Source organism: Callithrix jacchus, chromosome 1 (assembly GCF_049354715.1).
Source record: "Callithrix jacchus isolate 240 chromosome 1, calJac240_pri, whole genome shotgun sequence".
In the NCBI taxonomy this organism is placed as follows: Eukaryota; Metazoa; Chordata; class Mammalia; order Primates; family Cebidae; genus Callithrix; species Callithrix jacchus.
This window is the reverse complement of record NC_133502.1, coordinates 100,450,667-100,467,461: the sequence shown is the minus strand read 5'-3', so window position 1 is coordinate 100,467,461 and position 16,795 is coordinate 100,450,667. Positions and strand designations below refer to the sequence as shown.

At 40.5% G+C, this 16,795-nt stretch overlaps 1 pseudogene; it reads right to left on the bottom strand.

Annotated features, from left to right (window-relative positions):
- Nucleotides 1-2,362: 2,362 nt before the first annotated feature.
- On the bottom strand, nucleotides 2,363-16,575 carry LOC100408828 (inhibitor of growth protein 2-like; annotated as a pseudogene).
- Between the last annotated feature and the right edge of the window lie 220 nt (nucleotides 16,576-16,795).

The following is a 16,795-nucleotide window of genomic DNA, read 5'->3' as shown; positions in this document are numbered from 1 at the left end:
CCATTAAATTGTATGTCTAAAGTAGTGAAGACGGTAAATTTTACATTCTATATATTCCATCACAATTTTTTTTAAGTAGAGACTTTAAGAAAAAAAGGTTCTCTTTTTCTATCAACAACTGAGCCTGGGCAACAGCTCCCTCCTTTGTGCTCTGACATCTCCTTGTACTTGCTCAGTCATAATATGTGTGACATTACATTTTAATTGCCTGTTTTGTTCTCCTCACTAGATAATAAGGGCTGATACTATGTCTGACTTGCTGTCCAATACATCCAATGGCTGGCACTGTGCTTGATGTCAGTAGCTGCTCAATAAATATTTGCTGTAGCAAACTGGAGTCCATTGTTTTTGCTAGGACTCCAAATCACCTCTTCAGTCACTCACTTTAGTTATTTTTAAAAAAATACACTACTGTAGATACCACCATACACTTATAAAAGTCAAATACAAACTTCCAAGGAAATTCAATTGCTTCATCTATTCTGTCTTACTTTTATTACTTAACAAAAACACAGAAAAACACAAACGAAAATTTAGTCACATGGAAGCTAGTGCTTTTGCTACATTAATTTGTCTATTCTGAAACTTCTGTAATCTTCAGGACCAACTGAAACAGTTTTTTGCCTTATTGACTTAGGCCTACCCACTAGTGCCAAAAAGGGGCAACTGCAGGCGTAAATTACAGATTTTCTTACCTAAAGAGTTGTGCAAGGAAAGAGGTCTGGTTTGGATTTTTGGACATTCTTCATTATTTCCAGTAATGTTTTCAGCAAGTCACAGGGGCAGGCTACACATGTATGACTTGTGATTTTAGTATGTAATTGGAATAACTGGTAGCTGATCTCCACAGATGTCTTCTTGATGAATGACACTACCCCTATTTGTACCTTTGCATAGTCAGCTCCTACACTGGTCTGCTCTGTCCATGCATAGTAAGTCCTCACTTAACACCATCAACAGGTTCTTAGAAACTGTATCTTTAAGAAAACAACATACTCCAAAACTAATTTATACTGTAGACTAATTGATATAAGCAGAAGTCAAGATCTGCGGCATATTTCTGGTTAAAAAAAACATCAAACTTCTAAATAAAGACCAAAACACTTCTAATATTAATCATTGAAGTAAATGTGAGCTCTACATACATTTAGTATTCTAGTTCAGAGTCACGGGTGACGAGTCCATCCTGGCAGTTTGGGCATGAGGCAGGAACCCACCCTGGACAAGTTGTCATTCCATCTGAGGGCATGTTCACACCCACATCCCACACCCACACCCAGTCTGGAATCATTTAGACACACCAGTTCACCTAGCATGCACACCTTTGGGATGTGGTTGGAAACCAGTGTACCTAGAGAAAGCATGGAGAGAATGTGCAGACTCCACACAGACAGTGGCCCCAGCAGGGAATTGGTTATTATTTTCCTCATTATCGTTATAACAAAAGCACTTAGAATGAAACAACATTATTCAAGGATCTGTTTTATAAAGAAAAAAAAAAAACAAGGCCTCAACCATATGGCCCTAGGCATATGATTCACCCAGGTGAAGCCTCAGTTTCACGGCACCGAGACAAACCAGCCCTACTGTGCCCTGACAAATTCCTGACCGACAGAATTGGAAGCATAAGAAAACAGCTGTGTTTTACACCACTCAAAATTGAGGAGGTTTATTACATAATTGGAACAACACTTTTAAGTGTTTGTTTTAAAACAATCTCACTGCTTTATGCTCACAAATATACAGACATGTGTGTTCTGGGAGCACCTAAAAAGATTTCAGCTTATAGCTCTATCACATAGAAAGTCACCTGATCCTTGTTATCTTTCATTTTAGCACCTGTAAATGGGATAATAAGTAATATCTCCCCTATGCTGTGGTCGTGATACTGCAGGTGAAAACACTTAGTAAACTTTGAACTGCTGTACAAAACTTCCAGTACCAGTGGTGATCCCAGGCGGTGACAGTGGAGTTGTGCGCAGTGATGATGGCGGTGGTTGTGGTTAAGTTTAATCAGGTGGCAGTCACTGTTGTCTGTCAACGTGTGAGCAAACCATGCATCTGCAGGAACATTCTTGAGTCTAAGCATTGAAAAGTGCACTGGGAGATACAAAAGCATAAGACAGTCCTTGCCCTTAAAACTTGACAATATCATTGAAATAACAATAGTCAAGTTCAGAAAGCATCAATATATGTTTCCTTGAAAAATAAAACTAAAAAATTTACAGTGTGGACTCCTGTTTGTTGCAGGAGTTCAGAGTTGAGAAAAATCTATGTGGCTTTATAGAGGAGGGAGTTATCCTGGAAACAGGGTGGATATTCCCTGGAAACCATGGTAAATGGCTACAGGAAAGAGAGGCCTTTACCAACCAAACGGGAAGAGAGCATGAATAGGGGAGACATTAACATGCGAATGCTGGCGCAGATTAAGGTCTGTCCAACTTAAAGTGGGAATGTTCCCAGGGACACTGAGCATTCCAGGGTCACCACCTGCTCTGTGCGGCCTGCACTTGGGGCCCTCTTTGCTCTGGTTCCAAGGCCTCACTTGCTTTTGTGTCTGAAACAAAAGAGCAGACACTAGTCATCTTTTTCTACTCAGGTAAACAGCATTAACCATCTCCTTTCTGAGCATGGTTTGCATTTTAGAAATTCATGTCTTGGTCAATGAGGAAATGAGAAAATGGGAGAGTCAGAAAACATTTTTCCCATAGAATCATTAATACTAATAGTGGTTGAATGCTCAGGCTTTCATAGAAAGTGTATAAAATCCAGCCAGGGTGGCTTATGATTGGTGATTTGGGGTAAATAATGTGTGTATCCTATGTGGGACGGCCACGTCATTTCTCTTCCCGGGACAGGAGGAGTGATGATGGCAGCAGAACACTTCAGATCCCCCCAATTGTCCTGTCTACCCCTATGACCCTTGCTCTAATTCTTCTCTGTCTAATGATTCTGGCTACTAAGAGTACCTTGAGCACAGGTCAGTCCATGAGACCCTCCTTAGGAATGAGTGGCTTCCCAGCCACCCCTTTTTCACTGGCTTCCAGGGAGCTGTCCTGCTGCCTGTGTCTCTTTCACCCCTACTCTTCGTGGTTTCACATTGTTCTCTCTGCTCTCAGGCCACAGGCAGGGGCTGCTTCCTCCTGTCCTCAGTTCTCTGAAGATGACACAAGGCCCTTCCATGGCTTTCTAAGCACTTCTATTCCTACCACAATGGGAGACAAGAGGAGGTGGGGCAGAAAGCAGGGAGACATAGCAGCTTCACATCTTTCCTGATGGACAGTTTATGGATGGAGCCAGACGCTGTTCCCCAGGCTTCAGCTCTATGGGTGCCAGGCACAGCCAGGAAGGTCCACACCCTTCTTTCTTTTCCCTAGAAAAACTCCGGGCTCCGTTTATGCAAAAATGCTCTGTATCAGCATTGTCTCTGACTCATTCCTCCTTGCATTTTCTCTGTCCTCTAAGTGACACCAAGAAGGACTCTGCTCAGAGCTACTTCTGAGGAAGAGTTGGCAATAATCATAATTAGAGCTGCCATGGACTGATTGAGTGTCTACTAAGTTAGGAACTCTACTAAGCTCAAACTTAATGTAACAGGTAAAATTAATGAGCTCATGTGCCAGATTATGGGTGAAAACTTTTATACATATTGTCTCATTTAGTAGTCCAGAAACCCCACAATGTAGGAATCATTAGTGCCACTCTGTACAGCAGACAGCCAAGGTTCAGAGAATAAAGTGGCTTCTCCAAAGTCCCATGTTTCCCATTCTCCCTGTATCCAAACCCCTCCTCTCACCTGCAGACATGGTGGAGGCCCTTGTCTTTCCGTTTCAAGCAAGGCATCACAGCTCTTTCCTATGTTAATGTCCAATTTTTCCTTTTTTCCCTGTACCAAGCCCAGACCCATTTCAGTCATATGGTACCCCCTGCCCATGGCTTCTTTTTCTGCCAATCATAGGTGCCAAGACCAAAGGAAGTGCAAGTCCAGGCTGTGTTGGTGGTGGTTCAGAGATCTTCCCTACATGGCCTAAAACCCAAGTACTCTTCACCTCCCGCAGAACAATTTCCCACAAGAAAAAGACTTAGAGGTGGAGGCTGCATCATCACAAATTCCTTTCAGTGGCAGACTGATGCTTGGATCCAACTTCTCACTCCACACTCAACTCTGGTAGAACTTGTATTTTAGCAGAGATGATTTCACAGTATTTCCCCACCCTTTTCAGTTATACACACTTTTGAACTTTTAACTGCATGCCACAGGACACTTCTAGACTCATCTCCCTCTACCAATTGCTCCCTGATTCAATGATCTGCCCATTCATCTCTCCACCAAAACTTCATATACTAGCCATCTTCTTTTCTTGTAATTCATCCTCTGTGTTAAAAATTGTTAAGGAGGAATGAGAAAACCAGTTATTCTATGCCTATTCTCAGGTCACAGACAGGTCTCAGTAATCGAGATACTGAGACAAAGGGAAAAGAAAAAGTAGAGGGAGATCCCTGGTGCCAGTGGGGGAGAAGACAATGAATGTGCTGTGGTGGTCCAGCTGCCTCCACAATAGTCAGCATGGGAATTAAATGAGACAAAGGGTGGCAAAAGTTTTAAACTCTCCAGTGACATGGAAGTATGTTAATGCTATATATACCAAAGCTCCTCCATGTTAACATTGTTTAATATTTTGAAGTTTCTGAAGTCCAAAATGTGTCTTTCAATCAATAAATGCATTGACTTTAGTAAGAAATTGTTTTTCCCCTACCAACAAAAGGTGCTGCTAATGCAGAGGTAGATTTTATGATGGATGGCATCTTAGAATCCAGACCATTTTGTATAGGTTAGTTTGATACCCTCAAGTGAGGAGCTGGAGATGAGACTGAAGTTGTGTCTTGTTCAATAAGAGTATGTTCTGAAATTACATGGCCCCACCTGAACCTCATTTTAAGTCTCTTACTACTGCCATGCCAAGCTGGAGAAGAAAAACAGAAAGTGAGGACAAGCTCTAAATTGAATTAGGGCAAGGGAGGGCAAGATGAGGCCCACCTCACTCTTTAAGTAGGACTAGGGCAGAAAGTACAAATGAAAGGCCCCTGTGGCCCTCCCACTTCCTCTTCTCACCCCAGATCAGTTCTGCAAGAGAAAGGTCTTCACATACATGCATGTGGACACACAGGCCTGCACATGCTGACCACATCTACTGACCCCATCAGCCGCGGTTTAGCCATTCTCCAGGCGAGGTGTGGCATATCAGTGGCATTGTTCACCCTTGAATAGTTCTGGGAAAGAGGCTCAGACAAGCTTGGGAAGCATGCTCAGGGCCCTCTGGGCAGGGAATTCCAGAATCCCAGTACTTGTAGTACGATCTAGATGGTAGACTCAGGAAGGGCAGCCATCTAACTCTGAGAAGTTAGAGGAAGCCCTCTAACTTGGTATCAGAACATTGCTGTTACTTCTCATACCAACTACAATTTCAGGCATTCTGAGATCACCCCCAGTTTTGATAATATACTAGAAGGGCTCACAGAATGCACTGAAAGCTGTTATACTCAAGGTTTTGGTTTATTACGAGGAAGAAGATCAACTAAAAGTAGCCAAGGGAAGAGATGCATGGGGCAGGGTTCAGGATGCTTCCAAATGTAGAACTTCCAGTTTTCCTCTCCCCATGGAATCATAAACAGCGTTAACTCCCCTCAGTCATGAAAGGTGTTTGACAGTATGCACAGAGTGCTGCCAACTGGGAAATCTCCCCAAGCCTTGGTACTCAGACTTTTTCTGGGAGTTCAGTGACATACATCTTTGCTCACATAACTGAACTTTAGTCTTGAACTCCCCTAGAGGCACAGTTGATATCTTTAGTCTCCTCTGGAGATAGAGCAGAAAACATGCAACACGAAGCCCTGTTCATAAAACACGTTGTTAGATTGTCCATGGAGTCTGAAGGTCCCCAAGCAAAAAATGACACTCTTCCCTGAAATCACTTCCACAGAGATCAGGCCAAAGGGTAATCCTTTCATTGAGTGTGGTTAAATCCTTGGTTACATAGCTTCACATTTCTGACTCATGGCAGGGCTCAGACTAACCAGAAAAGATACAGGGTGCCCCACTACCTTTGAATTTTAGGTAAGTAATAAATGCAATTTTAGTATAAGTATGTCCCAAATATTGCATGGGACATACTTACGCTTTTTTTTTTCTTTTCTCTTTTTCTTTTTTGGTTTTTGTTTTTAAGATGGAGTCTCACATCATTGTCCAGGTTGGAGTGCAGTGGCACGATCTTGGCTCACTGCAACCTCTGCTTCCCAGGTTCAAGTGATTTTCCTTCCTCAGCCTCTTGAGTAGGTGGGATTACAGACACCTGCCACCATGCCCGGCTACTTTTTTGTATTTTTAGTAGAGACGGGGTTTCTCTATGTTGTCCAGGCTTGTCTCAAATGCCTGACCTTGTGATCCACTTGCCTCAGCCTCCCAAAGTGCTAGGATTACAGGAGTGAGCCACCACGCCCAGCCCATGCTTACACTTTTAAAAACTTGTTTGAAATTAGAACTTAACTAGATGTCTAGATCTTTATTCACCAAGTCTGGCATCCCCAATAGACAGGGTCAAGAACAGAGGTAGGCCGGAACTGTACCTTCTATATAGCATGAACCTCTGAGTAGTAGAATTGTCTGGGCCCAAGGGTAGAACTGGGAAGCATATATATTAATGCACATTTCCTGCAAACCTAAAGCAGAGTTGAGGATAGAAAAACGTCAGTTCCAGGGTCTGTAGCCAGGGATGACAATTCAGTGCAGGAAGAGTTTAAGAACACAGCTGTGACCAACACTAGCACATTGACAAGGAGAGAAGCACCAGAGGATCAGAGTAGAGCTGGTCACTCCACACAGCATGCAGCCAGAAGCCTATTTTCATGAGTCAGTTTTAGGTATCACACACTCACCCCTGTCAGCAAACCTCTGTTGGAATCTCACTCCTTGGACTCAGGTATACTTAGGTTTATATCCCAGTTTTACTGCTGATTAGCTGTTGCCTTGGGAAGATTATTTTCCAGTTTCCTCTTCTAAAAACTGGGAATACAACATGTTTAAGAAAAATTTTGGAGAAAAACTGAGCTACTTTGTACAAATCTTCTAGTGTGTAATAGTTGTTTCAGAAAATTTACTTCTTTTCCTTTTATTTTGTTATGACGGCATACAATTTGAAGATACCTGTGAGAGAAACTACTGAGCAAATTGATGAAATGAATTATCATTATTATTATTATTATTCTTTCTAAGGAAGTGAAATATGGGTTCATTGTTTCTTATACCTGTTCTAAATCTTTGGAGCCTCTGAAGGCTTGAAAGAGAACACTCACAAGCATAGAAAAAACTATATCCATATGGAATAAAAAGTCACCATCATTCCACGTGACTGATTTCTTAGAAACCACTCCTCGAAATACCATTTAATATTGTTTGTACTGTGGCCTTGTTCCCAAGCAAGACATGTATGCTAAAAGTTCACATGTTCTTCACCAAGAGAAATCATCAACCCCACAGGGAAATATCTCAAAAGCATTTGAGTTAATACATTCCTCTCGCTAATGTAACCAAAATATTCCAGTGTTTTCCCTTAATACTCTCAATTTACAACAAGCAGACAGATGCTTCTTCTCAAAGGCCTTCATAAATCTTCCCATATGAGACGAAAATGAAGGATTTATTCTTGCCCATCTTTTAATTTTACTCAACACTCAATGAGTTATTCTTACAGCTGGCATTTCAAATGTATTAGTAGAATTTATCACTCAAATGCTTATGCAGGACTAAATTACACTAATGAATTGACTGTGAATTTGAAGCTAACATGAGGCCAAATATTTTCTGGCTTCATTTCTGTATCTCAGCAAATGGCTTAATTTGCTCCCTACTTATCCATTACTGCTAAATTGTCTTGCTATTATTGTAGTAAATGGCTGCAAACCCTGTCTTGCCCTAAGGCTCAGGCTGAATGGAGTGGAATGAGGACGTTTACTGTGGACAAGAAAGGTAAAAACCTACCATCCACTCATTTTTGCTGAACTGGAGGAGGCAGGAAGAAATCATAGTCCAACCCACTCTTTTCAGTACCTCTCATAGTCATGGGCTATTCTTAACAGCTGGCATTTCCAATGCATTAATGGAATTTATCATTGAGAGGCTTATGAAAAGGTTAAATTACACTAATGAACTGACTTTGCATTTAAAGTTGAACATGAAGCCAAATATGTTCTGGCTTAGGGTTTTTTTCTTTTTTGTACCTCAGCAAACTACTTAATTTTCTTCCTACTCACCCATTATTGCTAAATTGTCTTGCTTTATAGCAATGCCTGCTAGCAGCGTTATAGTTAAGAGTCTGTGCATGTTTTCATTATAAGTGCCTATTTTCTGAGATTCAAACTAAATAGGGAACTATGGAAATCTTATAGGGTGCTCAGACTTTGCTAGAATTAGTCCACTCTCAGACCTTCCCTTTTGTGCACATTAAAAATCAGGACTTTTCAGAAGAAGTCAGGTATTTTCCAAAACTGTCCACCTTTTTTCCACTTTCTCTTGTGTGCTAGCTTTAATTTTAGATGAAAACTTTGTTGATGTTTATTTTAGGATCTTCCTGTTTTCTTTCCCATGTTCTTTCGTATTTTAGTGAAGATTCTTGTACCTCGTATTTGACTATAAAGACTATATTCCCTAACAATCAGACAAGGAACAAGACTAAATAGGGTAGAGGACTTTTTAAAAGTTTTCATCTGTGAAATAAAAACGAGAAAGTAAAATAATCAACCTCAATCCCTTAAATTATATAACATGCATAGTGAAACAATTTAAAATCTTGGAATTCAGAATTAAGTTTGAGAAGGAGGGACAATCAGAAAAAACAAAAACAAAACCAAAGAAAACCCAGACAAAAACCCCTTCACCTTTGCTCAGACTTCTGGAATCTCCAGGACAGTGAATCTCTATTCCAACTTCACCTTCCATGCTATAGTAGGTCTTGGAGAGACCTCAATGCTGCTAGAGGGTCTCATCCCCAAATGCTGTCTTTTCTTTAGACATAAGAGATAGCCCTTCTTGTTTCCTTTCTTTGCAAAGAACGTTCAGACAGAGATCTTCCCAACATGACCTAAAATCCAAGTCTTCAGCTCCCACAGAACAATTTCCCCCAAGAAAAGGCTTAGTCCGGGCGCGGTGGCTCACACCTGTAATCCCAGTACTTTGGGAGGCTGAAGCAGGTGGATCACGAGGTCAATAGATCGAGACCATCCTGGTCAACATGGTGAAACCCTGTCTCTACTAAAAATACAAAAAATTAGCTGGGCATGGTGGTGCGTGCCTGTAATTCCAGCTACTCAGGAGGCTGAGGCAGGAGAATTGCCTGAACCCAGGAGGCGGAGGTTGAGGTGAGCTGCGATCGCGCCATTGCACTCCAGCCTGGGTAACAAGAGGGAGCTCCGTCTCAAAAAAAAAAGAAAAAGGCTTAGACATGGAGCCCACATCATCATAAATTCCTTTCCTTGGGAGACCGACGTTTGGATCCAACTTCTCACTCCACACTCAACTCTGGTAGAACTTGTATTTTACTGGAGATTTTTTGACAGTATTTCCCCACCCTTTTCAGTTATACACACTCTTGAACTTTTAACCGCATGCCACAGGACACTTCTAGAATCATCTCCTTTTACCAATTACTCCCTGATTCAATGATCTGCCCATTCATCTCTTCACCAAAACGTCATATACTAGCCATCTTCTTTTCTTGTAATTCATCCTCTGTGTTAAAAACTGTGGAATGAGAAAACTATCCTATCCCATACAGAGGCTCTCTCACGTAATGCCATGGGGCAAGTGATACTGAATGGGGAAGCAAGGTCTTTTCCATGTCATCTGAACCGTCCTGTACTTTCACGTAACATTCTTAGCTTCTATGGATACCTTTCTGAGCATGCTCCAAGACCATAAAAATTATTTCAGTTAGGAGTTACTAGCAAGAAGACACTTATGAATTTATCTAACAATTCATTTTCTCATAACCTTGATTTTCTGAATAACCTCCCAATTCCAATTACTCCAGAGTACCCTATAGACCCAGCACAGAATTTGTTGCGGCTTTTGAATGTTCAGAATCAGGTTCTGATTAAGTTTCGACTTTAGGGGACAGACCTTCCCAGACATTCACAGCAGTCTCTCACATTGTATATGAGGACAAGGGAAGGTCTTATCCATGCATTCTGCTTTGCACGCAGGACTTTTCTTATGCCTTCTTTTTTGTTTTTACATATGAAGGGAAATAACTTTTCTACCTATTAGGTTAAACTGAACAGGTGACATCGTGTGCCAATCTCAGGTTCAAAATGATCTCTCATTTGCATGTACTAAGAATGAAAGCAGAGGACAACCATGCGTGTGGAGTCTTCTGTCACAGGGGGAAATCTCCCAACCTCATGATTTCTCAGAGGTGCCGGCTCAGTAGAGGCATTCAGAGTGAGGCAAGGCTAAAGAAGCCCTAATTACTTAAAAAAAAATTGCTTGTGCATTTTAAAATTATAATTTTTTTGTTTAAGTTTACTTAAAGGGAAGACCCTGTTTTGGGGCCTATGTCATCCTCATCATGTGACTCGTTACCTTTTTGGGAAACAGAATAATGCCATCTCTGATTAAGATCTGTGTGGCAATTGGAGAAAATTCCAAAGACATATGAAGCAAGGAAAAGCCAAAGGATCAGAGGTGATAAGCTGTAACCAGTGAGTTCTGCTTTGAAGTCTAAGGTATTTTTGTTTTTGCCAAGGCAAGTTTACATTGCATTTTGAAGATATATTAGATGGAAACGCCACCAATCATCCATCCTCTTAGACATTAATACATAGGAAAATAATATTTTTTATATTTAAATTCACGTAGAAAACAGCATGTCCTAATTCTAACAGCAAGTGATAAGAAGGAAAGGAAGCTACTGCACCATGCCAAAGTAAAAGACCTTAGCCATAGAAGCAAAAAGTGATTGCAAAGGGAGGCTAATGTTCACACTTCATTGTTTGGTTTTTCATTTCATTTCTTTTTTAGTGGGCCTAAATTCATTTTCTAAGAAATTGTGGTCATGTGGCGTATGCATTGATGGTGGAATATTCTGGACCACCTGCCAGCAAAAGCCAAACCATTTTTCTCCAGTCAAATTTGTTAATTGGCCAAGAAGGAATACACACACACACACTCATATATATACACACACACCTACACACATATAGTTCCCAGTATGACTGAGCAACTGAAAGCTTTTGCATGATTGGCTAACAGTTCAGGATGCTACAGTCAGATAAATTAGAAGATCTGAGAGACGTTGTTTCAGGGATGCTGTTCTCCAGCTATCCAATGCAAACCCTACATTTCCTGGCTCCATATTTTTGCTCCCATTGTTTCTTCTTTTTAAATGTATCTTCTCTCCTTCCTTTATACCAATCCTGCAGAACTTAGGCCAAATACTACTTCTTAAACTTTTATCTTCTCCCAAGTCTGAAGTACTTACTGCCGCCACTGAATACCATAGCAAACGTACATATAAGGAGACACTGGAAAAAGTAAAGTGTGTTGATTATGAGCAAAGGCCTTTAAAATGTAAAGATCTGGACTTAAGTACTAGCTCAGCCTCTGATTATTATAGCTGTGTGACACCTAGAAACTTTCTTAAACTTTCTAAGTCATGGTTTCTGCTTCTATAAAATTAGTAAAATAAAATTGATCTTGTGGTGGTATTGATATGATCAAGTGAGATAATGCATATAAAACATTTAGCCAAATATCTGTTCCATAGAGAATATGCAATAAATGTTGACTGTTGATATTACATCAGAGCACTTTCCAGTTTCTTTCTGAATTCTATGCATAGCTCTACATCCATCACCTTCCCACCGCACCCCCCCTGCCAAATTCTAAATTAATCTAAACTGGGAGTCAGGATTTCTACTCCTGTTCCTTTCCTAGAGGTCCTAGGACAGTATCTTGCACGGAATGCATTTGTTAAATAGAGGAATGGCAGAGATTTTGAGCTAACAACTTGTGTTTAGCTCTTGAAATGCATAATCTTTTCAGATTACCTTGGCAAAGTCAGTGGGAAACAGGTATCATGTTTCAGAATGCAAATGAGGCGACACAAGAAACACAGTGGATAAGTGTTGGGACCAAGGACATTTCAGAGGATGACATGTGTGTCTTTGTTGATCCATAATGCTCAAAAATAAATAAATAAATAAATACATAAAAATACAGACTCTCAATAGAAAGGTGTGTGCTGGGTCTGTGAAAACCAAACTGCCAGTCACTTTGGTTGACTCAGTGGAACAACAATTTTTGAAATGTCAACATTTTTTCTGAAACATCTGGTTGTTGACAGAATTAGCCATTATAAGACCTAGTTGTCAGTCAGCTCTTGCATACCCAAGCACTAAGCTCTATTTTGAGACTTTGGATTAATGGCTGAAGCTGAATTCATAGGCAAAGATTTCTCATTATTTTAAATTCTGTGCATGAACAAAAAGCATGTGTAATTAACAAAATATAATAAGCATATACTTGAACTATTTTATTCACAGATCAAATTGGGGGATGGTCATTTCATCATTCTAATGATATAAGATGGTGTTAAAATTCTAGGTTGCTAGTTCTCCAGGCCTCAGAGAATTCTCCCCCTCAGTAGAAGGTGAAAACTTAATTTTTCTCAGTATTTAACATTCATAAGACTTATTTAAAAACATACCATAGCACCGCGACTTTTAATTTCCTCTTGGCTTATGTAAACATAAGGCCGTCTACAGCTGCATTACGTGTGAGGTTTTCTTCACTCTATCCCTCTTTAAGAGAATTGCTTTTGAAAAATCATATTTAATTTAGAGACGCATTGTGCACAAAAGAAGCGTGTACACTGCCATCTGCCAAAATGTGTCAGAAGGCTCCCTGTGGCGAAGCTCACAGCATCCTGTGGTTTTTGACATCATTACTTGAGGGATTGGGTAAGGTTCCTCCTAAACACTGTTTTAGGCTTTGCTGAACATTTGGCAGCAATGAGATTACTTTAAGCAGCTCATTTTGGTTATAGCCTGAAAAGATTTCCTGTTTTTATAACATAGCCCCCTTTCTAAGGGAGTGCAGGTAAGAAGGAGGTGGGGCAACTGGCCATTCTAGAGGAGAGAAGGAGTCCTTGTCTCAGACCCGCTTGAGGAGTTCTAGAAAGTGAGACATCCTGTTCTAGAAGACATGACTCAGGGCAAGGCAGCTTTAGGGATTCACCTTGGTAAGAAACTATATATACTCAAGAGACAGAACAGAGAGGAAGTTAGAGCTACTGGTTTGGTTTCCTGATTTTTACCATTAATATCTGCTGCAATGGGAAGATTACAGACTGAGTCCCCACTGTGACCCATGTTTGCACATACAGACACATACATTCAAACAGACATGTCATGTACAACCAGAATAATCTTCCTTAAATATTACTTTTCTAATTCTTTGTGCAAAATCCTTCAGTGGTGTAATTTTTCAAATCAAAACAGTCATTCAAGTTTTTTGTCAATTTACTTTCCCCCCTCACCACCCCCCAGCTCTTCCCCTCATTTCATTATTCCTGCATGTGATGCTCAGAACCCGACTAATCTATCTGCACATACACCCTATGCTGTGCATCTAGTGCCTTTCTATCCCATAACCCAGTGGTTTCCACCTTTTTTTTATTTTTTAGACTGAGTCTTGCTCTGTCACCCAGGTTGGAATCCAATGGTGCAGCCTCAGCTCACTGCAACCTCTGCCTCCCGGGTTCAAGCTATCCTCCTGCCTCAGCCTCCCAAGTAACTTGGACTACAGGCGCATGCCACCATGCCTGGCTACTTTTTGTACTTTTAGTTGAGACAGGGTTTCACTGTATTGGCCAGGCTGGTCTCAAACTCCTGACCTCATGATCCGCCCACCTTGGCCTCCCAAAGTGCTGGAATTCCAGGCATGAGCCACCGTGCCCGGCCTAGTTTCCACATTTTAAAACCTGCAAAGACTTTCAGAAAATGGAATTGTAGCTAGAAATTGATTATGTAAAATGGGTAAGGGTAGAACTATTCTGTTTAAACAGCTCTCATCTTTGTCTCTTGAGGTCCCCATTGCTCTCTTTGCCATTTTACAGTGATAACTTGAGATCCCTGTATAGGTGTAGGTGCTACCAAACACATTTAAAAACTGATGGTCTAATCTCTTTCTTAGTAGCCTTTCCAAACACCAACCAAACTCACTTGCTCTATTAAAGTCCTACATATCTACTTCCACAGATTCGGGTTGCTCCCCTACTCTGCATCCCCTCAACATTTACTCCTTTGCTTTGTAAAACAACACACAACAGGTGACTTGATATTATGCTTCTTTTTTTTTTTTTAGAAGAGAAAAAAGCTTTTTTTCTTCCCGCCCCCCCGAAACAAGCATACAGGATTTTTCATGTTAATCAAAAAGAAATCAAGATCATCAGATCAGGAAGAAATGAGGAATACAACATATGTTACACACAGATTTAGAGAACTACTCAGTTTGCTGCCCCCCAAAACCAAAACTTCTCTAAACATATGGACATATATCCATCAAGCAGCTTACCCTTAAAATATCAGAATCGTGGAAAAATTCAATTTACAAATACATTATTAATTGCATTGCTATAATGAAATGAGTTCATTAAATGTGAAAACATCAAACAGCACCAATACCAGAAGTTAATATTTAAAATAATGTATAGTTACTGATTGGGACAGAAATAAACTATAACCACTAGCAAAACCATTTAAAACAACTCTCTGACATAAAGGCAATATGTAAAGACTACTATATGCCCTTTTCCACTGAAAGCCTGTGGCTAAGCATCCTGGCAGTGGGTCACATGGAAAATACTATTAATGCATTTTTAAATTGTTCAACTTTGAACCATAACCCAAAGTTTGCCAATGTAAGCCAATGGCTGCGTTTTTGGTATCCTAACTACTCTTACCTGTCCCAATTAAAACAAAACACAAAACAACTCCCTTATTAAGCACTAGATTAAATATATCTACAAAGTAGCAGCAAGGCATTTACAAATGGGCTACTGACAGTGTATCAAAATACTACTAAGGAAAAGACAGCAGCAAGTACTCTCATAGAGTGCATTATTATTCCACTGGAATCCCAAATTACTTGTATTTCCAGTTCCTTGGAAAACTAGAGAGGAACAAGCTATAAATAAACAGGGCCAGGGAAAAAGGAGCTCAAATGGCATAGTATTTGTATTTTAAAGTACCCAAGATCATTTGAAGCTTACAGAGAAATCCTACTATATCTAAAAATTTTTTAAGCATGTAGAACTAAAATGCTAGTGAAACTTTTGTGTTTACGCAAAATATAGCACTGCGGTTTTAAGTGAAAATGAAATAGGCATGGTTTGTGAATTTTTTAATAATGTTTATACCACCCTCTTCTTCCTGTTCCCTGCTCCTTTCATCAGGTGATCCAAAGACTACCTGGTTTAAAATATTTGGTAATTCAGTGCAGAAAATTAAGGTCACAGACAAAGTACAACAACTTTTAATACACCATTAATATTAATGATCAAAAATTATTGCATAGTCTTATGCGTTTATCCTAAAACATTTTCTCAAAGTAAACAAATTATAGAAAAAACAAATAATCCTGATGTGGATGGCCTTTACTACCTAGATCTTCCATCCTTTTTGTCTGTTCAGTACTTTTGTCCATTGTTTTCTCATTATCTCCCCTGCACTTTGGGCAATACTATTTCCCCTTTGGTTTATAGGTAAGTGAAACACATGAAAAGTGAAACCATTCAATTGGACACTGTTCGCTGTCACATCCTATCATCTCCCCATAAGACACTTGGTTGCATAAGCAGTATGTACCTTCATTAGGATCTATGGCAAACTCAACAGGTGAAGCTTCCCTTTCCTGTTTGGCCTTGGAGCGTTTCTTTTTCTTTGCTGATTTGGATTTCTTTTCTTTAGGTGGCTGATCACCACAGTCTTCAATCGCGTTTGTCATGTGACATAAATCACGGCTTTCACTGGTCTGCTGCCTGCGGGGTCTTCTTGAAGATCTTTCCGGTTGGCTGGAATCCACCTGTGCTTTATCTGAGGCTCTTTCACTTTCCGCAGGATCTGGGAAACACTGTGAATGTAACTCCATTTGCCTTGCCCAGTTTTCCACCAGTTCGAGCATTTGTGTAACAATCTGGATTTTTCATCTCCTAATTCTTGACTATTAATGAGTGCTCTCTGGAGAAGCTGCTGCAGACGTTTTTTCTGGTTTAAAAATCATCTTCTTTCTTATATTTTTCATAGACATCATCAATTTCCTTTAACGTTTGCGGAGCCAGGATCCGCAACCGGCCGAACTGCCGATCCCCATCCTGACTCACTGGTTGGGGGAGACTGGAAACATCGCCACAAACATGCTGCAACTACCGACTCGGACTCTGCTAGAGCCCAACCAACGCCCAGTACCGCCCCGATTCCTTCCTCAGCAGCCGGCACGCTATTGCCCCTCTCGCTATCAGCCATGCTCCAGGCCCGCCGATATTATGCTTCTTAAGGACAAAATGGCTTCACTTTATCCCTCTCATTCATCTCCAACTCCTGCAACGTGGGCAGGAGCTGGCATAATAGTCCATTGAATAAAGAAGTGTAGAAGTTACTCTCTTTCAAATTACAAAGGTTTTAATTTACAAATTGTCATGGATGTGAGCAATGCTATGCACCAAAGGCATGACTCTTCCTAGCA